Source organism: Choloepus didactylus, chromosome 18 (assembly GCF_015220235.1).
Source record: "Choloepus didactylus isolate mChoDid1 chromosome 18, mChoDid1.pri, whole genome shotgun sequence".
Taxonomy (NCBI): Eukaryota; Metazoa; Chordata; class Mammalia; order Pilosa; family Megalonychidae; genus Choloepus; species Choloepus didactylus.
The window spans coordinates 23,402,432-23,425,807 of record NC_051324.1 but is presented as its reverse complement, the minus strand read 5'-3'; the positions used below and the strand labels follow the sequence as shown (position 1 = coordinate 23,425,807).

The window sequence follows — 23,376 nt, the reverse complement described above, 5'->3', positions numbered from 1 at the left end:
TGAGTAGTATAAAAAAAGACAAAATAAGACTAATGTACAAAAGTCTATGCTAATAAATTCTGAAATCAAAGAAACAGACAATTTTCTATAAAAGAATAAATTACTAAAACTGATCTAAAGGAAAAAAAATGTGAGTAAAACAAATAATAGTGGCAGACTGAAAGTAATACCAATGAATTACCTTTAAAATAGTCTTCAGTGGCAAATAGTTTTACCAAGGGAAATTTTCCAGAATAGAAGGGGAAAAGGAAAGCTACTCCCATTAATTTCATGAAGATAGTACAAACCTGTAGCTAAAACCTCACAAACTGCACAAAACAGAAAGTTAGGTATCATGTCATTTATAAATATAGACAGGAAAATTCTAAATAAGACTAACAAACCAAATTTTAGAGGGCACTAAAAGAATCTTTCATTAGAACAAAAGACAATCATAGGAATTAAAGATTTTGATTCTAGAAAACAATTTCATAAGTCACCACATTTTTAAATGTCAAAAGGGAAAATACAAATATAAAATCAATAAATGCTGAAAATGCTGGAAGCGACCAACTCTAAATGTATTTAATTGCAGGGAGAGTGCAACTCTTAGAAAACCAAAATAGAATTGTAACTCTCCTAAATATGATAAAGAATGTCTGTTGCAAACAACTGATAATCAGGATGAAGACAAGACTTTGTTAAAATGCTATCAAAACTATTTAAATTGTTGAAATTACCAAAAAAAAAAAAAAAAAAAAAAAAGGCATAATACAAATATAAAGCAGAAACGTGATAATAACCTCTTTGGAAAACAAGGGCCAAATTGTATGAGCTCACTGATATGAAATAATTACAATAAGCAAACTCACAGAGTGAAAACCTAGAATACAGGTTACTAAGGGCTGGACTGGAGGTAGGAAATGGGAGTTAATGATTAACTGGTACAGAATTTCTGTTTGGGGTGATGGAAAAGTTTTGATAATGGATGGTGGTGACGGCAGCAATGTGACGGTAAATGTAATTAACACCACTGAATTATACATCTAAATATGGTTAAAAGGGAAAATTTTAGGTTGTATATATGTTACTAAAATAAAAAATCTTATAAAAAATGAAAAAGAAAAGAAACCCTGGATACAGGAACTCTATTTTCTACATAATTTTCCTGTAAACTTTCAATTTTTCTAATAAAAAAAAAAAGAAAAGAAACCCCATACCCTTTGGCTATCACTCACCCACCTCCTGTCCCCCATCCCTACACAACCTTAAGCAACCACTAATCTATTTTCTGTCTGTATAGATATGCCAACTCTGCACATGTCATACAAATGGAATCATATAATAGGGTCTTTTGTGACTGGTTTCTTTCACTTAGCACTTTTATGGTCAAATAATATTCCTTTGTATGTATATGCCACATGCTGTTTATCCACTGTCAGTTGATGGACATTTTGGTTGTTTCCACCACTTTTTGGCAATCATGAATAATGCTGCTATAAACATATAAGTACAAGTTTTTGCATGGACACATATGTTTTCATTTGTTTTGGATAAATATCTAAGAGTGGAAACGCTGGGTTACATGGTAACTGTAAGTTTAAGCACTTGAGGAACTCCTAGACTATTTCCCAGAACAGCTGTACCATTTTACATTCCCAAGAGCAGCATATAAGGGTTCTGCTTTATCCACATCCTCACCAATACCAGTTAATATTTGACTCTTTTAAATCATATTTTTCATTGCAGAATATAAAATATATCCATAGAAGTGATAACTTTCCAAGTGCAATTTAACAAGTAGAGAACAAATTTCAAAGAATATTATAGGTTACAGTTCCACAGTTTGTTATTTCATTACGAAATATAACATATATACAAAAAGATAATATCTTTCAGAGTATGAATTAACAAGTAGATATATAGAAAATTTCCAAAGTTGTTATGAGTTATAATAACATAGTTTCAGCTATTCCCTTATTGTGAAATATAACATATATACAGAAAGGTGATAGCTTTCAAATTACAATTTAACAAGCACCTACAGAACAAATTTCAAAGGATGCTATGGGTTACAGTTTCACCATTTCAATTCTTTCCTTCTAGCTATTCTAATACCCTAGCACCTAAGAAAAAGAAAATTATATAAAGATTCAGTATTCATAATTCTTTAAATTACATCTTGTCTGTTGCTACCCCTTCCTCTAGTTTAATCACATTCCAGATTTTCAGGGATGTCTAGGCAGTGATCACCCTAACCTGTTCATGGTGAAAAGGGGTGGCAACTTCATGAGCAAAGGAGACACATCCAGTCGAGCTAGTTGTAGTTCTTGAAGAGGCTATTGCCTCTGGGTTTTGGGACGTAGCTTGCATAGGAGTTCTCTTAAGGATTTAAGTTTCTAAATAATAAACTTGGTGAGTAAAACTTTTATAGAGTCTCGGAAAGGGATCTGGGTATTCTTTAAGGTTTTCAGGACTACTACTGATTTGGGCTTATCACACTGTGTCATCTGGCGTATCTAGGTGAAGCTTGCACAGGAGTAACCTCTAGGACACCCTCTTGCCTCTATTTGAATTCTCTTAGCCATTCCACTGAAATCTTATTTTCTTGGCTTTCTTTTCCCCTTTTTGCTCAAAATGGCATTCTCAATCTCTTGAAGCCAGGGTCAGGCTCATTCCTGCAATCCATGTCCCACATCACCAGGCTCATTCGTCTTGGGGGTCCTGTCTCACACCAGGGGGAGAGTGATGGATTTATTTGCAGAGTTAGGCTTAGAGAGAGAAAGTCCACATTTGAACAACAAAAGAGGCTCTCTGGAGGTGGGCTTAGCTCCCCTTTACAACTACAAATTTCACCGGAGCAAGCCTCAATATCAAGGGCTTAACTTATAAAGTAGGGGATTCCTAAATTCACACAGCATACGTTATGTCCAAGATTAATTCCTCTATATCTCAGATTATCATCTCTTAGTTGTATGATCCTCATCTCTCTCAATTTTAAACAACTCTCATGACCCAAAACATCTCGTAGCTTTTGTCAGCCCTTAATTATTTGTCCCTACTATTTGTGTAATACAAGTATGATATTCCTATTAATTACAGTCCCTAATATGCAATATGTAGATTTTTCCCATATATCCTTCTGTTGTCAATTATCCATGCTAGTGTCTTACCTTCAAAGTGCATCATCAAGCCCCGCTGATCTGTGGGAAACATGCCTTTAAACAACCCCTTTCAATCCTATTTGCCTTCAATTCAACTCTGATACTTACAATTCCATTAACAATCATCACCCCAATCCATTACCATATCTTTGAACTCACCATCATTAACATACCTGAACATATTTGATTATCATTCCCCCTCACTAGCTACTATCAATAGGATCCCAATATACTATATTATAAGTCATTGATTTTACACTGTTCACCAAGTTCATACAAGTCGTAACATATAATCCCTCTCCTTTTGTGTCTGACATATTTCACTCAGAATCTTATCTTCAAGGTTCATCCATGCTGCCGTATGTTACAGGATCTTTTTCTTCTTACTGCTGCATAGTTTTTCATCATATGTATACACCACATTTTGTTTATCCACTCATCTGTTGAAGGACACTTGGATTGTTTCCATCTCTTAGCAACTGCACACAAAGCTGCTGTGAACATCAGGTACAAATGTCTGTTCCTCTCACTGCTTTCAAATCTTCTGGGTATATACCGAGAAGTGGAATTACAGGATCAAAGGGTAATGCAATATCTAGTTTTCTGAGAAATCGCCAAACTGTATTCCACAGTGGCTATACCATAATACATTCCCACCAGCAATGAATGAGTTCCAATTTCTCCACATCAGCCTCACCATTAACTGTTTCCTGTTTGCTTAATGGCAGCCATTCTTATTGGTGTGAGATGGTATCTCACTGTGCTTTTGATTTGCATTTCCCTAATAGCTAGTGAAGATGAACATTTTTTCATGTGTTTATTAGCCATTTGTATTTCCTCTTTGGAAAAATACCTTTTCATATCTTTCACCCATTTTATAATTAGGCTGTTTGTACTATGGTAGTTGAGTTGTAGGATTTCTATATATATGCAGGATATCAGTCTCTTATCAGATATATGGTTTCCAAATATTTTCTCCCATTGAGTTGGCTGCCGCTTCACCTTTTTGACAGTTTTTTTGTGGCAGAGAAGCTCTCGATTTTGAGTAGTTCCTATTTATCCATTTTTTTTTCATTGCTTGTGCTTTGGGTATAAGGTCTAAGAACCTACCTCCTAATACTACGTCTTGAAGATGTTTCCCTATATTCTAGTAGTTTCATGATACTGTCTCTTATATTGAGGTCTTTGATCCACTTTTAGTTAATTTTTGTATAGGGTATGGGGTAGGGGTCCTCGTTCATTCTTTTTGTTATGGCTATCCAGTTCTGCCAGCCCATTTGTTGAAGAGACTGCTATGTCCCAGTTCAATGAATTTGGGGGCCTTATCAAAGATTAGTCGATCGTAGATCTGGGGTTCTATTTCTGAATTCTCAATTTGATTCCATTGATCAATATATCTATCTTTATGCCAATACCATGCTGTTTTGACTGCTGTAGCTTCATAGTAGGCTTCAAAGTCCTGAAGTTTAAGTCATCCCACTTCGTTCTTCTTTTTTAGGATATTTTTGGCAACTTGAGGCCCCTTTCCCTTCCAAATAAATTTGATAAATAGCTTTTCCAAGTCTGCAAAGTAGGTTGGTAGAATTTGGATTGGAATTGCATTAAACCTGTAGATCAGTTGGGTAGAATTGACATCTTAACAACGGTTAGTCTTCCTATCCATGAGCACAGAATATTTTTCATCTACTTAGGTTCTTGTTCTTTTGGTAAAATTTTGAAATGTTCTGTGTAGAAGTCTTTTACTTCCTTGGTACTAAACTTTTTTTAGTTGCTATTGTCAATGGAATTTTTTCTTTTTTTTTGATTGCCTCTTCAGTTAGGTCATTACTAGTATATACACGCATTACTGACTTATATGCATTAACCTTATATCCCACGACTCTGCTGAATTTATTAGTTCAAGAAGCTTTGTGGTGGAATTGTCCGTTGTTTTCAACTATATGATCGTATCATCTGCAAATAATAACAATTTTACTTCTTCCTTTCCAATTTGGATACCTTTTATATCTTTGTCTTGGCGAACTGCTCTGGCTAGAACTTCTAGCACAATGTTGAATAACAGAGATGACAGTGGGCATCCTTTTCCCATTCCTGATCTTAGGGGGAAAGCTTTCAGCCTCTTACCATTTAGTACTATGCAGGCTGTGGGTTTTTCATATATGCATTTCATTACATTGAGGAAGGTGCCTTCAATTCCTACCTTTTGAATTGTTTTTATCAAAAAGGGATGCTGCATTTTGCCAAATGCTTTTTTAGCATCTATCGAGATGATCATTTGATTTTTCCCTTTCAATTTGTTAATGTGTTAAATTATATTAATTGATTTCCTTATGTTGAACCAACCTTGCATGCCAGGAATGAATCCCACTTTGTCGTGGTGTATAACTCTTTCAATGTGCCTTTGGATTCTATACGCAAGTATTTTGTTTAGGATTTTTGCATCTATATTCATTAGGGAGATTGGCCTATAGGTTTCTTTTTTGTGCTGTCTTTATCTGCTTTTGGTATCAGAATGAAATTAGCTTCATAAAATGAGGTAGGTAGTGTTCCTTTTTCTTCAGTTTTTTTAAAGAGTTTGAGGAGGAATAGTGTCAATTATTTTTGGAAAGTTTGGTAAAATCCCCCTATGAAGCCATCTAGCCCTGGGATTTTATTTGTAGGTAGATTTTTGATGACTGATTTGATCTCTTTGCCTATGATTGGTTTGTTGAGGTCCTCCATTTCTTCCTGGGTCAGTCTAGGTTATTCATGTGTTTACAGGATATTGTCCATTTCCTCTAAATTGTCTGGTTTATTATTATTTTTTTTTCAATCTCTTATTATTATATTATATTATATTATATATTATATATAATATATTATATTATATTATTATATTATATATATATATTTTTTTTCAATCTCTTATTCCCTTCTTATATCTGATTCTGTTTATTTGGGTCTTCTCTCTTTTTAACTTTGTCAGTCTACCTAAGGTTCTGTCAATCTTAGCAGCATTAGCAAACTAGGACACCAGAGATGGACTGGCTTTTATTAAAAGGGGGTTTATTTCGCTACACAGTTACAGTCTTAAGGCCACAAAGCATCCACAAAGCATCCAAGGTAACACACCAGCAATCAGGTACCTTCACTGGAGGACAGCCAATGGCATCTGGAAAACCTCTGCTAGCTGGGAAGGCAGCCGGCGTCTGCTCCAAAGCTCCGGCCTCAAAACGGCTTTCTCTCAGGACGTTCCTCTCTAGCAAACTTGCTCCTCTTCAAAACATCACTCCCAGCTGCACTCAGTGAGTTTTCTCTCTCTCAGTCAGCTCATTTATATGGCTCCACTGATCAAGGCCCACCCCGAATGGGCGGGGCCACACCTCCATGGGAACATCTCATCAAAATTATTACCCACAGCTGAGTGGGGCACATTCCAAGCAAATCTAACCAGCACCAAAAACGTCTGTCCAACAAGACCACAAAGATAATGGCATTTGGGGGACACAATACATTCAAACCGGCACATTCCACCCCCTGGACCCCAAAATGACATTATCTTTCCAAATACAAAATACATTCAAAATTCAAAATCCAAAATCTGTTATAGTTTGCTAATGCTGCAGAATGCAAAACACCAGAGATGGATAGGCTTTTATAAAACGGGGGTTTATTTCGCTACACAATTACAGTCTTAAGGCCACAAAGCATCCAAGATAACACATCAGCAATCGGGTACCTTCACTGGAGGATGGCCAATGGCGTCCAGAAAACCTCTGCTAGCTAGCAAGGCAGCTGGCGTCTGCTCCAAAGCTCTGGCCTCAAAATGGCTTTCTCCCAGGACGTTCCTTGGTGATGGTTAACTTCTAGTTGCCTTCCATTGTGGTCAGAGAATGTGCTTTTGAGTAATTTCAATCTTTTTAAATCAAGGCTTGTTTTGAGCCCCAGCACATGATATATCCTGGAGAACATTCCACGAACACTAGAGAAGAATGTACATCCTGGTACTTTGGGATGAAACGATTTGTATATATCTGTTAAGTCTAATTCATTTATCACATTGTTTAGGTTCTCAGTTTCCTTATTGGTCCTCTATCTAGTTGTTCTAACTATAGAAAAGAGTGGTGTACGTGTCACTGCTTTCCGACCTTCCGGGTATATACCGAGAAGTGCAATCGCTGGATCGAATGGTAACTCTATATCTAGTTTTCTAAGGAACTGCCAGACTGACTTCCAGAGTGGCTGAACCATTATACAGTCCCACCAACAATGAATAAGAGTTCCAATTTCTCCACATCCCCTCCAGCATTTGTAGTTTCCTGTTTGTTTAATGGCAGCCATTCTAACCGGTGCTAGATGGTATCTCATTGTGGTCTTAATTTGCATCTCTCTAATAGCTAGTGAAGCTGAACATTTTTTCATGTGTTTCTTGGCCATTTGTATTTCCTCTTCAGAGAACCGTCTTTTCATATCTTTTGCCCATTTTATAATTGGGCCGACTGTACTATTGTCATTGAGTTGTAGGATTTCTTTATATATGCACGATATCAGTCTTTTGTCAGATACATGGTTTCCAAAAATGTTTTCCCATTCAGTTGGCTGCCTCTTTACCTTTTTGAGAAATTCCTTTGAGGTGCAGAAACTTCTAAGCTTGAGGAATTCCCATTTATCTATTTTTTCTTTTGTTGCTTGTGCTTTGGGTGACAATGGGATTGGGAAAGCCATAAGGACCACACTCCACTTTGTCTAGTTTATGGATGGATGTTTAGAAAAATAGGGGAAGGAAACAAACAGACAAAGGTACCCAGTGTTGTTTTTTACTTCAATTGCTCTTTTTCACTCTAATTATTATTCTTGTTATTTTTGTGTGTGTGCTAATGAAGGTGTCAGGGATTGATTTAGGTGATGAATGTACAACTATGTAATGGTACTGTAAACAATCGAAAGTACGATTTGTTTTGTATGACTGCGTGGTATGTGAATATATCTCAATAAAATGAAGATTTAGAAAAAAAAAAAAAGAAAGAAAAGAGTGGTGTATTGAAGTCTCCCACTATTACTGTATATGTGTCTATTGCTCCGTTCAGTTTAACATATGTTTTTCTCATGCATTTTGGAGCTCCCTGATTGGGCGTATAAACATTTATAATTGTTATTTCTTCTTGGTGAATTATCCATTTTATTAATACATAGTGTCCTTTGTCTCTTATGACATCTTTGCATTTAAAGTCTATTTTTTCCGATTTTAGTATAGCTACCCTAACTTTCTTCTGTTGGAGTTTACGCAGAACAATTTTTTCCACCCTTCCACTTTCACTCTTTTTGTGTGGCAGGGTCTAAGATGAGTCTCTTGTAAACAGCATATTGATGGGTCATAGTTTTTAATCCATTTTACCAGTCTGTATCTTTTAATTGGAGAGTTTAATCCATTCACATTCAAAGTTATTACTGTGAAGGGAGCTCTTGAACCAGTCATCTTATCCTTTGGTTTTTAGTTGTTGGATCTGTTTTATTCCCATTTTTCCTTTAATTACCGTTAATAATAACTTTTCAGTTATGTGCTCTTCTCCAGACCTCTCTCCTTTCTGTTTTTCTTAGCTGGTAGAGCTCTCTTTAGTATTTCTTGCAGGGCAGTTCTCTTGTTAACAAATTCTCTCAGCATTTGTTTGTCTGTGAAAATTTAAAATTCCCCCTCAATTATGAAGGAGAGCTTTGGTGGAAAAAGAATTCTTGGCTGGCAATTTTTCTCATTCAGAATCTTCAATATGTCATACCATAGCCTTCATGCCTCCATGGTGCCAGCTGAGCAGCCAGTACTTAGTCCTGTGTGGATTCCCTTGTATGTGTTAAACTGCTTCTCTCTTGCTCCTTTCAGAATTTTCTCCTCTTCAGCATTTGACAATCTAACCAGTATACGCCTTGGGGTAGGTTTATTTGGATTTATTGTTTGGAGTTCATTGGGCATCACTAATTTGCATACTTATGTCATTTAGAAGGGCTGGGAAGTTTTCCTCAACTATTTCTTGAAAGACTCTTCCTAGCCCTTTACCCTTCTCTTCTTCTGGGACACCAATGATTCTTATATTTGCTCACTTCATGTTGTCCATCATTTCTGTGACCTCCATCTCAATTTTTAAAAATTTTTTTCCCATTTGTTCTTTTGTGTGGTCACATTCAATTATTCTGCCTTAAGTTCACTTATCCTTTCTTCTGTGTTTTCAGATCTTCTATTGTGTGTCTCTAGTATTTTTTTAATGTGAGCCACTCGTATCTTTAATTTCCATAAGGTTTGCTATTTTTTTACTTACTCTTTCAAATTCTTCTTTATGGTCTTAGAGAGTCTTCTTGATTTCCTTTACATCTTTAGCCATCTCGTTGAAATTTTTTTGAGATTTGTTTGTACTCTTTAATTAAATGCTGCAAACTTTGGGTCTCTTCTGGCTTTTTAATTTGTTCATTTGGTTTGTCCACATCTTCTGGATCCTTCAAGTGCTTTGTAATTTTCTGTTGACTTCAGGGCATTTGCTTGACTTGATAGGGTTATTTTGGGAAGTGCAGGATTATCTGAGCATTTATATACAATTTGGGAGAGCTACAGCTTGCTGCAGTGCAGTTTCCCTAACCTACGAGCAGGTGGCACTCTCAAGTGGGTTTCCCTGAACTTGTCCTGTGTAGCGGCTGGTATCAAAACTGGGTGGGGAACCAATCAGTGCACCCATTCTCAGTGTGCACTGGGGAATGCCTGCCCTGGGGTTGCGACGGGGGCTCTGAGCAGATAGGTAGGGAGTCCGCTCAAGGGGCCCCTGCAGATGGAACATGGGCCATGCCTGCCTGCTCCCTGCCTGCTGTGTGCGGAAGGGGCTCCTGACCGTCAGTATGGAGCCTCTCCCTTCCCTGCTTCTCGCTGTTACATCCCCTGGGCTTCCGGGGAGGGAGAGCAAATGCTGCCTGCCAGTTTTCCTCACAGGAGCTCCCCACTGTCTGACTGTAGATGATCACCCCCCCCAGCAAATTGTCAAGGTAAGTGCACAGGAATGGAGATTTGCTGCTCACTCCGTTGCCCAGTGACAGCTTTTGGTGCTGGCTGGGAGTTGGTCCAACAGGAAAACACTGTGCCCCTCAATCTGCCATCTCTCTTCCATTTTTCTTAGTGTCCCCTTCACATACTGTGGGCGACCCTCTGGCCGGTCACACCCCGAAACCACATTCCCTAGTGTTCTTCAGCCCCTTTCTAGTTACATTCCCAGAGGAGAAGCCCATTCCACCTCATCTACTCTGCCATCTTCCCTCTGACTTTTGATTATCACAATCCTAGTGGGTGTGAAGAGGTATTTCCTTGTGGTTTTGACTGGCATTTCCCTGATGACTAATGATGTTGAACAGCTTTTCTTGTGATTTTTGGTCATCTGCATATCTTCTATGAACAAATGTTTATTCAGATCCTTTGTCCATTTTTTAACTGGGTTGTTGTTTTATTACTGAGTTAAAATAGTTCTTTACATAATTGAGACTGAAGGCCTTTGTCAGGTATATTATTTGCAAATATTTTCTATTCTATTTGTTTTTATTTACTTTAAAGCACTGAAGTTTTAAATTTAGATGAAATCCATTTTTTTTATCAAACTTTTGATTTCATATCTAACTGCCATATCCCATGTCATGCAGATTCACCCCTCTGTTTACTTTTAAAAGTTTTATCGTTTTAACTCTTATATTTAGGTCTTTGATCCATTTTGAGTTAATTTTTGCATGTGTTATGAAGTAAGGGTCCACTTTCATTCTTTTCCATTAAACTTAGCCCGAAAAAGGACTGATTTAAAAATGGATATAGAAAATGCAATGCAGAATCCTGGAATGGATCTTGGAAAAGAAAAAGGACATTAGTGGAAAAACTGAGAATATCTAAATAAATTATGCAGCTTAGTTAATAATACCGTATCAATGTTGATTTCGTAGTTTTCATAAATATACCATAGTTATACAAGATGTTAGGGGAAGCTGGAGAAAGGTTATGGGGGGAAAATTTCTACTATTGTTGCAAACTCTTCTTTAAATCTAAAGTAAATTAAAATGTGGTTATAATTTTTTAAAAGTCCGAACTCGTTAGTAATAAAGGACGTGCAAATTAAAAAGAGATATGATCTTTGCCTATCACATCTAAAAAACAAAAAATGAAACTATTTAATGTCAACAAACATGTTTTTCCCTCTCTATACGATCACATATTATATTTAGTTATCACGTTTTATTATCTCCTCTAATCAGAAACAATTCCTCAACCTTTTTTCGTCTTTCAGGATATTGCCATTTTTGAAGAATACACAATGATATGTTATAGAATGTTCCTAAAATGGGTATTTCTCTATGTTGTCTGGTTTCTCCAATGTATATAGTTATAGTAACTGTCTTCCACCTTGTATCTAACAAGCAGTCTGTGAGGGGCCAGTTTTAAACCATGTAAACATTGGTTCCTCATCAAACTTTTACCCTATATTTAACAGCCACTGAAGAATCAAACATCAAATAATCTTGGGCTATGATGATTGCAAAATGATGATTTTTTCCAACTCTACCACTCCCTCCATTTTAATATAAGAAAGAGCCCTCAATTCTCATCCATCCATCCATCAAGCATGGAAATCATTTCTATTTCATGTAGTCAAATATACACAATCCATTACTGCCTTTGTTTATATTGATGCTCAAGTTGTCACAGATTTGGCCAGTGGGTATGCCTTCATACTGGCTCCAGTGTCCTTTTGACAGAACTCTATTTTTTTTAAGCACTTTCTTAACTTTACAGCACACGATGCTCAAGGCTTATCTTTTAGCTTCCTGGCCCCAGCAACAGAATCAACCATTCCCCAAGGAGTCCTTGTTCCTTTTAGCAGGGAATCCAAGATTTGGGTGCTAGCTGTGTTCATTCCTACTGCAGTGTCACTGCAACCAGAATCTTGCAGGAGACAGAGCTAGGAAATACATATATGATAAAATTAGTACAGAGTTATATCTCTAATTTCTAACAAATCCCACAGGTTTCACATTTTTATAATTCTATACCCTTTCTTTAATACTTAGGACCCTGACTCCCAATAACATCAACATTATTCATTGTTCAAACTTTCAAAACTGCCACATCCATACCAATATGAAGCAAACCTATTCAGATGAGTTCAAGATTTATCTTCAATTTCCTCCACTCTAACCAGACTGAGGGCATGTAACTAAAATACTGTGTTCAAAAGTAACTTGGATTAGTACTTTTTTTTTCTTACAGAGTAGTTATGTCTGAAATACTGTTAGGTGCACTGTTCCTGTTTGCAGTTGAATTCAGGGACCCCATCATACAGATTTAACCTTATTTTTGAAATATATAAATATTTACCATCCAAAAAGGTATACTCAAAGAAGCATCCCTCCATCCATTCCCTATCACCAACAGTCCATTCTTTATCTTGGATTGTTGGTTGTACAGGGGTATGTGTCTAATCTCATTAAATAATACCCTTAATATCCCAGTATTTACAATTATACCCAATAAAATTAATCAATTAGAAAATACTACCAGTCCACCTTGAAATGGTTACATGTCAGGAGTTTTCTCAACGCAGTGCTTTTACTGGGCCCATCTATATAAGACTCCATTTTTTCCTTGAATTCTATCTTTATCCTAATATTAGTGTGTGGGGAAAGGAAAGGGACAAAGCCCAACCTCAGACAAAGCTGTATTACAAAAAAATGATTGTCTTCAGAATATCTCTTTTAAGGATCCCTCTTCCCTTATTTGTGTCACATCCAGAAATTAATCAAGCGTAAACATCAAATACACACAGCATGTGTATATACACATGCATACCTAAAAATAATTTGCAAAGATATAAAACTAAATGTTGACAGTGACTGTCCCTGGGTAGTAAAATTATAGGAAGGGTTTTTCCTTGTTTTTCTTTTTGTTTTTTTTTTTTTGTTTGTTTGTTTGTTTTAACCTCCTCTTCCTTTTTAAATCACCTGTACGGAAAAAAAAAAATGAAAAAACAAAAAGAAAAACAAAAAAGAAAAACATACAATAAAAGAACATTTCAAAGAGACCATAACAAGGGAGTAAGAAAAAGACAACTAACCTAAGATAACTGCTTAACTTCCAACCTGTTCCTACTTTACCCCAAGAAAGTTACCTAATATAGCAACATTTCTGTGAACTTGTTCCTACTATATCCATCAGAAATTAACAGACCATAGTCATTCCTGGGCATCCCCAGAACGTTAAATAGCATATCTTTTCTTCTTGGATTACTGTTCCCCCTTCCTTAAATGCTCTCTATTGCTAGTTCCCCTACATTCTACATTATAAACCATTCGTTTTACATTTTTCAAAGTTCACATTAGTGGTAGCATATAATATTTCTCTTTCTGTGCCTGGCTTATTTCGCTCAGCATTATGTCTTCAAGGTTCATCCACGTTGTCATATGTTTCACAAGGTCGTTCCTTCTTACTGCCATGTAGTATTCCATCGTGTGTATATACCACATTTTATTTATCCACTCATCTGTTGAAGGACATTTGGGTTGTTTCCATCTCTTGGCAATTGTGAATAATGCTGCTATGAACATTGGCGTGCAGATATCTGTTCGTGTCACTGCTTTCCGATCTTCCGGGTATATACCGAGAAGTGCAATTGCTGGATCAAATGGTAACTCTATTTCTAGTTTTCTAAGGAACTGCCAGACTGACTTCCAGAGTGGCTGAACCATTATACAGTCCCACCAACAATGAATAAGAGTTCCAATTTCTCCACATCCCCTCCAGCATTTGTAGTTTCCTGTTTGTTTAATGGCAGCCACTCTAATCGGTGTTAGATGGTATCTCATTGTGGTCTTAATTTGCATCTCTCTAATAGCTAGTGAAGCTGAATATTTTTTCATGTGTTTCTTGGCCATTTGTATTTCCTCTTCAGAGAACTGTCTTTTCATATCTTTTGCCCATTTTATAATTCGGCTGTCTGTACTATTGTCATTGAGTTCTAGGATTTCTTTAATATGCAAGATATCAGTCTTTTGTCAGATACATGGTTTCCAAAAATTTTTTCCCATTGAGTTGGCTGCCTCTTTACCTTTTTGAGAAATTCCTTTGAGGTGCAGAAACTTCTAAGCTTGAGGAGTTCCCATTTATCTATTTTCTCTTTTGTTGCTTGTGCTTTGGGTGTAAAGTCTAGGAAGTGGCCGCCTAATACAAGGTCTTGAAGATGTTTTCCTACCTTATCTTCTAGGAGTTTTATGGTACTTTCTTTTATATTGAGATCTTTCGTGCATTTTGAGTTAATTTTTGTGTCGGGTGTGAGGTAGGGGTCCTCTTTCATTCTTTTGGATATGGATATCCAACTCTCCCAGCCCCATTTGTTGAATAGACCATTATGACTCAGTTTAGTGACTTTGGGGGCCTTATCAAAGATCAGTCGGCCATAGATCTGAGGGTCTATCTCTGAATTCTCAATTCAATTCCATTGATCTATATGTCTGTCTTTGTGCCAGTACCATGCTGTTTTGACAACTGTGGCTTTATAATAAGCTTCAAAGTCAGGGAGTGTAAGTCCTCCCACTTCGTTTTCCTTTTTTAGAGTCTCTTTAGCAATTCGAGGCATCTTACCTTTCCAAATAAATTTGATAACTAGCTTTTCCAAGTCTGCAAAGTAACTTATTGGAATTTTGATTGGGATTGCATTGAATCTGTAGATGAGTTTGGGTAAAATTGACATCTTAATGACATTTAGCCTTCCTACCAATGAACATGGAATATTTTTCCATCTTTTAAGGTCCCCTTCTATTTCTTTTAGTAGAGTTACGTAGTTTTCTTTGTATAGGTCTTTTACATCTTTAAACTTTGGTTAAGTTTATTCCTAGGTACTTGATTTTTTCAGTTGCTATTGAAAATGGTATCTTTTTCTTGAGTGTCTCTTCAGTTTGTTCATTTCTAGCATATAGAAACATTACTGACTTATGTGCATTAATCTTGTATTCCGCTACTTTGCTAAATTTGTTTCTTAGCTCTAGTAGCTGTATCGTCGATTTCTCAGGGTTTTCCAGATAAAAGATCATATCATCTGCAAACAATGAAAGTTTTACTTCTTCTTTTCCAATTTGGATGCCTTTTATTTCTTTGGCTTGCCGGATTGCCCTGGCTAGCACTTCCAGCACAATGTTGAATAACAGTGGTGACAGCGGGCATCCTTGTCTTGTTCCTGATCTTAGAGGGAAGGCTTTCAGTCTCTCACCATTGAGTACTATGCTGACTGTGGGTTTTTCATATATGCTCTTTATCATATTGAGGAAGTTTCCTTCAATTCCTACCTTTTGAAGTGTTTTTATCAAAAACGGATGTTGGATTTTCTCAAATGCTTTTTCAGCATCTATTGAGATGATCATTTGATTTTTCCCTTTTGAATTTTTAATGTGTTGTAATACTTTGATTGATTTTCTTATGTTGAACCATCCTTGCATGCCTGGAATGAACCCCACTTGGTCATGGTGTATGATTTTTTTAATGTGTCTTTGGATTCGATTTGCAAGTATTTTGTTGAGGATTTTTACATCTATATTCATTAGGGAGATTGGCCGGTAGTTTTCCTTTTTTGTAGCATCTTTGTCTGGTTTTGGTATTAGAATGATGTTAGCTTCATAAAATGAGTTAGGTAGGGTTCCATTTTCTTCAATGTTCTGAAAGAGTTTGAGTAAGATTGGTGTCAGTTCTTTCTGGAAAGTTTGGTAGAATTCCCCTGTGAAGCCATCTGGCCCTGGGCATTTATTTGTGGGAAGATTTTTGATGACTGATTGGATCTCTTTGCTTGTGATGGGTTGATTGAGGTCTTCTATTTGTTCTCTAGTCAGTCTAGGTTGTTCATATGTTTCCAGGAAATTGTCCATTTCCTCTCCATTATCCAGTTTGTTGCCATACAGCTGTTCATAGTATCCTCTTACTATTTTTTTAATTTCTTCAGGATCTGCAGTTATGTCACCTTTTTCACTCATTATTTTGTTTATATGGGTCTTCTCTCTTTTTGATTTTGCCAGTCTAGCTAGGGACTTGTCAATCTTGTTGATCTTCTCAAAGAACCAACTTTTGGTGATATTTATCCTCTCTATTGTTTTTTTGTTCTCTATGTCATTTATTTCTGCTTTACTCCTTGTTATTTCTTTTCTTGTACTTGGTTTAGGATTGGTTTGCTGTTCATTTTCTAGCTTCTTCAGTTGATCCATTAGTTCTTTGATTTTGGCTCTTTCTTCCTTTTTAATATATGCGTTTAGTGCTATAAATATCCCCCTCAGCACTGCTTTTGCTGCATCCCATAGGTTTTGGTATGTTGTGTTCTCATTTTCATTCGTCTCTATATATTTAGCAATTTCTCTTGCTATTTCTTCTTTAACCCACTGATTGTTTAGGAGTGTGTTGTTTACCCTCCAGGTATTTGTGAATTTTCTACGTCTCTGATGGTTATTGACTTCTAATTGTATTCCGTTGTGGTCAGAGAATGTGCTTTGAATAATTTCAATCTTTTTAAATTTACTGAGGCTTGTTTTATGTCCAAGCATATGATCTATTCTGGAGAAAGTTCCGTGAGCAATAGAAAAGTATGTGTATCCTGGTGATTTGGGATGTAATGTTCTGTATATGTCTGTTAAATCTAATTCATTTATCAGATTGTTTAGGTTTTCAATTTCCTCATTGGTCTTCTGTCTGGTTGATCTATCTATAGGAGAGAGTGATGTGTTGAAGTCTCCCACAATTACTGTGGAAACATGAATTGCTTCCTTTAGTTTTGCCAGTGTTTCTCTCATGTATTTTGTGGCACCTTGATTGGGTGCATAGACATTTACGACTGTTATTTCTTCTTGTTGAATTGTCCCTTTTATTAGTATGTAGTGCCCTTCTTTGTCTCTCAAAACATCCTTGCATTTAAAGCCTATTTTATCTGAGATTAATATTGCTACACCTGCTTTCTTTTGGCTGTAGCTTGCATGAAATATTTTTTTCCATCCTTTCACTTTCAATTTCTTTGTGTCCCTGTGTCTAAGATGAGTCTCTTGTATGCAACATATTGATGGTTCATTTTTTTTGATCTATTCTGCGAATCTATATCTTTTAATTCGGGAGTTTAATCCATTTACATTCAACGTTATAACCGTGAAGGCATTTCTTGAATCTGCCATCTTATCCTTTGGTTTATGTTTGCCATATATATTTTTCCGTTCTCTCTATTAATATCCTTTATTGTACCCATACCGAATCTCTTTAGTACTGAACCTTTCTCCAAGTCTCTGTGTCCTTTCTTTGTTTCTCTGTGTGTAGGGCTCCCTTTAGTATCTCCAGTAGGGCAGGTCTCTTGTTAGCAAATTCTCTCAGCATTTGTTTGCCTGTGAAAAATTTAAGCTCTCCCTCAAATTTGAAGGAGAGCTTTGCTGGATAAAGCATTCTTGGTTGGAAATTTTTCTCACTCAGAATTTTAAATATATCATGCCACAGCCTTCTTGCCTCCATGGTGGCTGCTGAGTAGCCACTACTTAGTCTTATGCTGTTTCCTTTGTATGTGGTAAATTGCTTTTCTCTTGCTGCTTTCAGAACTTGCTCCTTCTCTTCCGTGTTTGACAGTGTGATCAGAATATGTCTCGGAGTGGGTTTATTTGGATTTATTCTATTTGGAGTTCGCTGAGCATTTATGATTTGTGTATTTATGTTGTTTAGAAGATTTGGGAAGTTTTCCCCAACAATTTCTTTGAATACTCTTCCTAGACCTTTACCCTTTTCTTCCCCTTCTGGGACACCAATGAGTCTTATATTAGGACGTTTTATATTATCTATCATATCCCTGAGGTCCGTTTTGATTTTTTCAAATTTTTTCCCCATTCTTTCTTTTGTGCTTTCATTTTCCAGTCTGTCATCTTCCAGGTCACTGATTCATTGTTCAACTTCCTCTACTCTTGTACTATGAGTGTCCAGAATCTTTTTAATTTGGTCAACAGTTTCTTTAATTTCCATAAGATCATCCATTTTTTTATTTATTCTTGCAATGTCTTCTTTATGCTCTTCTAGGGTCTTCTTGATATCCTTTGTATTCCGTACTATGGTCTCATTGTTCATCTTTAGTTCTTTGATTAGCTGCTCTAGGTGCTGTGTCTCTTCTGATCTTTTGATTTGGGTGCTTGGGCTTGGGTTATCCGTATCGTCTGGTTTTTTATATGCTTTATAATTTTCTGTTGTTTTTGGCCTCTTGGCATTTGCTGAACTTGATAGGGTTCTTTTAGGATGTGTAGACCAATTGAAGTCCTTATCTCTCATTTATCAGATCTACAGCTTCATGGAGTACACTTTCTCTAACTAACCAGCAGGTGGCATCCACGAGTCACCTGTTCTCCACAAGCCAGTTCTCCCCTGCTTTGCCTCTGTGGTGAGTGGGGGAGTGAATCTTGTGGGGTCCAATTGGTGTACCAAGCTTGCGTGTGTAGTTGGTGTTGCCCGCCCTGTATATGGGGCGTGTTTCTGGGCAGTCAGGGAAGGGGGTTGGCTCTAACAATCAAATCTCCCTGGTGATCCTGGAGTTTTAAAGCTGCTGCAATAGTCTAATCCTTCAGTTCAGTCCTGCCACAGTTTGTCTCTGCCACTAACCCACAAGTCCTTGGTATTGGCGTATGGCTCCTGAGACTTGCAAGTGGGCCCCCTTCCAGGCCGTGCATCCCCTGTTCCTCTGCTGAGGGATGACTCTGCTATGTCACAGGTGAGTGCCGTCCCCCCAGGGCGGTTCTGGGCTCCTGGGCTGTGTAGGGAGGCTCCCAGTCTGCTGAACTGATGGCTGAATGGGGCTTTGTTAATTCACACTGCTCCACCTTCCCAACTCTGGGACAATCAGCTGAGGTTGCAGGGAAGGCTAATGTCCACGCCCAGTTTTGTGGAGTGTGCCTGTTATTTGAAGCACTTCTGTCACACTGGGTTGTGTGGGGCAGCTCTGGGCTATGGGGCTGGCGATGGGCAGGAGTGTTTCCTGTCCACCAGGATGATGGCTGTGAGCGGACACCCCCCTTTTCTTGGGAAGTTGTGGTGTTTAGTGAAATTTCTCAGCCACTGGATTATTGACTTTTGTCTGAGAGCTCTCTTAGTTCTGCTCTTGTCTTGAGCTGCCCAAATTGCAAGTCTTTGAAGCTTTCTGTATTGGGCTTCTTAGAGTAATTGTTTTAGAAAAAGAAGAAAGGATTTAAAAAAAAAAAAGGGCCCTCCTCACAGATCTAATGGGTTACTGAAATGCTAAGAGACAAAGCAACCAGGGCCATTAAGGAAAGGTCCACAGGGCAGAGAGATCAGCTTTCTTCGGGATTTGCATATGTGCCTCAGGGCCCTTCCCCTTTCTATGTTCACCAGAACTTCAAAAATCCTCCGCTTTTATTTTGGAGTTTTTCGTGCTGTTTTTTTCTATGTCTGTCTCCTCTCTGCTGGGCCCGCTGCTCTCAGATTCTCTGGTGTCTGGTCTCAGTCTATCTATGGTTGGAGTTTGGATCAGTACAATGAGTTTCCAATAAGGGCTGCCACTGCAGTTCTCCCTTCTCCTTCCCGGAGCTGACGGCCCCTCCTCCCACAGGACTGAGCCTGGCAGGGAGGGGCGCGGGTCCCCTGGCCGCAAAAACTTACAGATTTCGCTGATCTCAGCAGTTCCACGTTTTCATGAGTGTTGTATGAAGTATGCCCAAAGTCAGATTGCTCTGTGGTGTCCAGTCCACGCAGTTCCTGGCTTTCTACCTACTTTCCTGGAGGAGTAACTAAAACATACAGCTCAGCAGTCCGCCATCTTGCCCCGCCTCAGGAAGGGTTTTTAATATTATTTTGTTTCCAATTAAAAATGGGATATAAACCAAATATTCAAATTGTTAAGAATTTTGGAACATATTCTCTTTACAGAAATTAAATTTTGAACTGAGGTTTTATTACTAAGTTGCTCATTAATAAGAAAAAAAAAGACTAAACCTATAATATTGTCAAAGTAGTAAACATATCTACACAATACTCGCTGCATGATGAGAAAAGAATAAATGTAATTACAGGAAGAAATAATGAATAATGAACAAATTACAGAGATGTTTTGTGGCTTTGGAGCAACAGTTCACTGGCTCCGTTTTAACGTTACACTCTTTAAAATAATAAGCATGACCAAAATTTTAACTACCAGTTACACTTCCTGAAACTTTTCCTTTACAAAATGTATGTTAGTTTTCTGAAAGAAAAAAGAGTCAATAGGAATCTATTTACTTCTCTTTTTTCTTTTATTTTTAAAAAAGCTTATTTTTGATTACTAGCGAGTTGTTTTATTTTTTATTCTGAAATAATTTTAGACTTATTGAAAAATTGCAAAATACTACAGAGACTGACCATATACCCTTCACCCAACATCTCCTAATGTTAACATCCTTCATAATACAGTAAACAATTATCAAAACTAACAAGTTAACATTGGTAAAATTATTAACTATTGACTTAGCTAGAGGTTATATTTGAATTTCACCAGTTGTTTTTGACTGATAACATCTTTCTGTTCCAGGATCCAATCCTGTATCCCACACTGCATTTGGTTGTCATGTTACCTTGGCCTCCTCCAATCTGTGAGTTCCTTAGTCTCTCCTTGTCTTTCATGACCTTGACACTTTTGAAGAGGACTCATCAGTTATTTTATATACAGCTCTTCAATTATGAGGGAACATCACACTAAAGTTAGTATTTTTTTGTAATAATACCATAGATTGGTATGTCCTGGGTGTTTCATATCAACAGTCACATTCTTACTGGTAATATTAACTTTGATCACTTGGTCAAGGTGGCCTCTGCCAGGTTTCTCCATTTATTTTTCCACTTTAATTAACAAATACCCTGGGGGAAATATGTGAGATTATCTCCTCAAAAATTGGCCCACTAATAGCTCCAGCAATTATTTCCTTTAGCCCTTATACATTTAATAATAATAAGTCTTCTGTAAGGAAGTGACTTACAGTGACTTCTCCCTCATTTGTTTATTCAATTATTTATTTGTATCAGTATAGACTCATAGTATTTATTTCATCCTATAGGGTGTAATCTAATATTATTGTTATTTATTTTGTTGCTTAAAATGCCCCAGCTTTGGCCATTGGGTGCTCTTTCAGAATGACATGCCTCCATCCATATCATATCAGTTTGACATGCCTCCATCCTCTTTTGAGCACTTTATTCCTGCACCACAAGATGCTCCAGAACCATCTTGTACTTTCCCTGCCCCCTGCTCTAGAATTAACAACTTCTCCAAGGAGCTAGTGTTTCCTTTTATTGAAGAACGGTACTTTGAAACAATAAGAGCAAAATGTGCTCATTGCTACTGGAGAATCATTGCTTCCAGGCCCTTTCCACAGAGTATGGAAACATACGTATGTACACTTAACCATTAATACATATACAGTTATATCTAGTCTTGTAGTGTGTATGTGTGTACATTTTTGGGTGCCTCCAATTCCAAAACAATGCAGGGTTATTTCTAGCCTTCCCATTTCCATTATTTTTAACTTCTTTGGCAATGAGAAAGCTGGTTCTAGTTATCTACAATACGTTTATTTATTATTCAAATCTGGTATACTCTATACATAGAGTAGGTTCAGAATTGACAAATTACACCCCTGTGAGAAACAAAGTAACTAACCAGAGTTAGTTCCTTTGGTCTTAGAGTATCCAGCCAAAATACTGTTTCCCAAAGTAACTTGGGTTAGTTATTTTCTTTTCTTCCCCACCCACTGCTGTATGTTTATACTACTCATTTATAGTACAGTTAGGTTCACTTTTTACAGTTTTACTCCATTTGATGGAATTAAATGTTGGAATTAGCGGACAAGATTTAAAAATAGTTATAACTATGTTCAAGACAAAGAAAAATATGCTTTTAATGAATGAATGGTAGAAAAGTTTCTGGTGAAAAAATGTTTTAAAAGAACCAAGTGGATATTTTAGAACTAAAAATTCATGTGATGAATTTAATAGCAGAATGAAGATGATGGAACAATCAATAAAAGAAAGAATTTTTTAAAACTAAATAGAGCCTAGGGACCTCTGAGACAAAATACCTAATATACAAGCAGTCTTGGAAAAGGAGAGGGGAGGGGAGAGAATAAGACAGGAAAAGTATTTGAAAAAATGGTTGAAATTTTCCTAAATTGGATAAAAGACATAAATGTGGAGGCTCAAAAGCTCAGCATCCCACAAGCAGGATAAATACAAAGCAAAGTCAAACTGCTGAAAACCAAAGAAAAAGTGAAATCTTGAAAGCAGCCAGAGAAAAGTGACATCATGGGAGTCCAGTCCCCCAAATGTCTTGAAGACTGCAGTTTGCTTGGCCTAGGACAGTTAAGGTGTAATATGAGGTGTTAAATGTATATCCGAAAGTACCAACTCCCTGAGATGCTGTTATCTACAAGATAATCTATAATCCTCCCCTCCTCCCGTTGCATGACTCACACTCTCCACCTTATGCTCTCATACCCACTGGAATGTCGAGCCCTTATAACCAGCTTATTCAACACCCCCTCCTCAAAAGTGCAGACTATTTCCACATTATGCTCTGAACTCGCCGCCACTCAGAGCAGCTCCTGAATCCATTCAGAGAAGCTTCTGATTTCAGGGTAATGTGACTCAACTTCCCCACCCTGTAGGTTAAGCCCCATAATAAAAGCTCATGTCTCAGAATGTGGTCTGGTGCTTTCGGCTACAAAAGCTCTCTTGGGCCATGACAGACATTCCATATAATTTGGCAGACTTCTCATAAAAAACCATGAAAGTCCAAAGACAGTGGAACAACTTCAAAGTACTAAAACAACTGTCAACTCAAAATTCTATGTTGAAATACCCTTCAAGAATGAAAGCCAAAAAATAAAGATATTTTCAGACTCAAGAAAACCAAAAGAATTTGTCACCAGCTGATCTTGTAAGAAATGCAAAGGAAGTTATTCATACAGAAGAGAAATAATACCAGATGAAATCTCAGATCTTCAAGAAAGGAATGAAGATGATTGATCGGAAATAGTAAATACATTCATAAATATTTTTAAAACTATTTTTCTCTTAATTTCTTTAAAATATATGACTGCTTAAAGCAAAAATTATGACAATGTAGATTTATAATATACGCTGATGTAATACACATGATAAGAATTACAGAAAGGATGTGGAAAATGATTTCTATATTTTACTTGAAGTAATACAATA

General features: G+C 37.0%; 1 protein-coding gene across 5 annotated transcripts in view; it reads right to left on the bottom strand.

The window, feature by feature from the left end:
- The window catches only part of TAOK1 (TAO kinase 1), a 204,000-nt gene that overhangs the window by 75,066 nt on the left and 105,558 nt on the right, over positions 1–23,376 (bottom strand). The gene's annotated exons all lie outside the window — the stretch shown is intronic.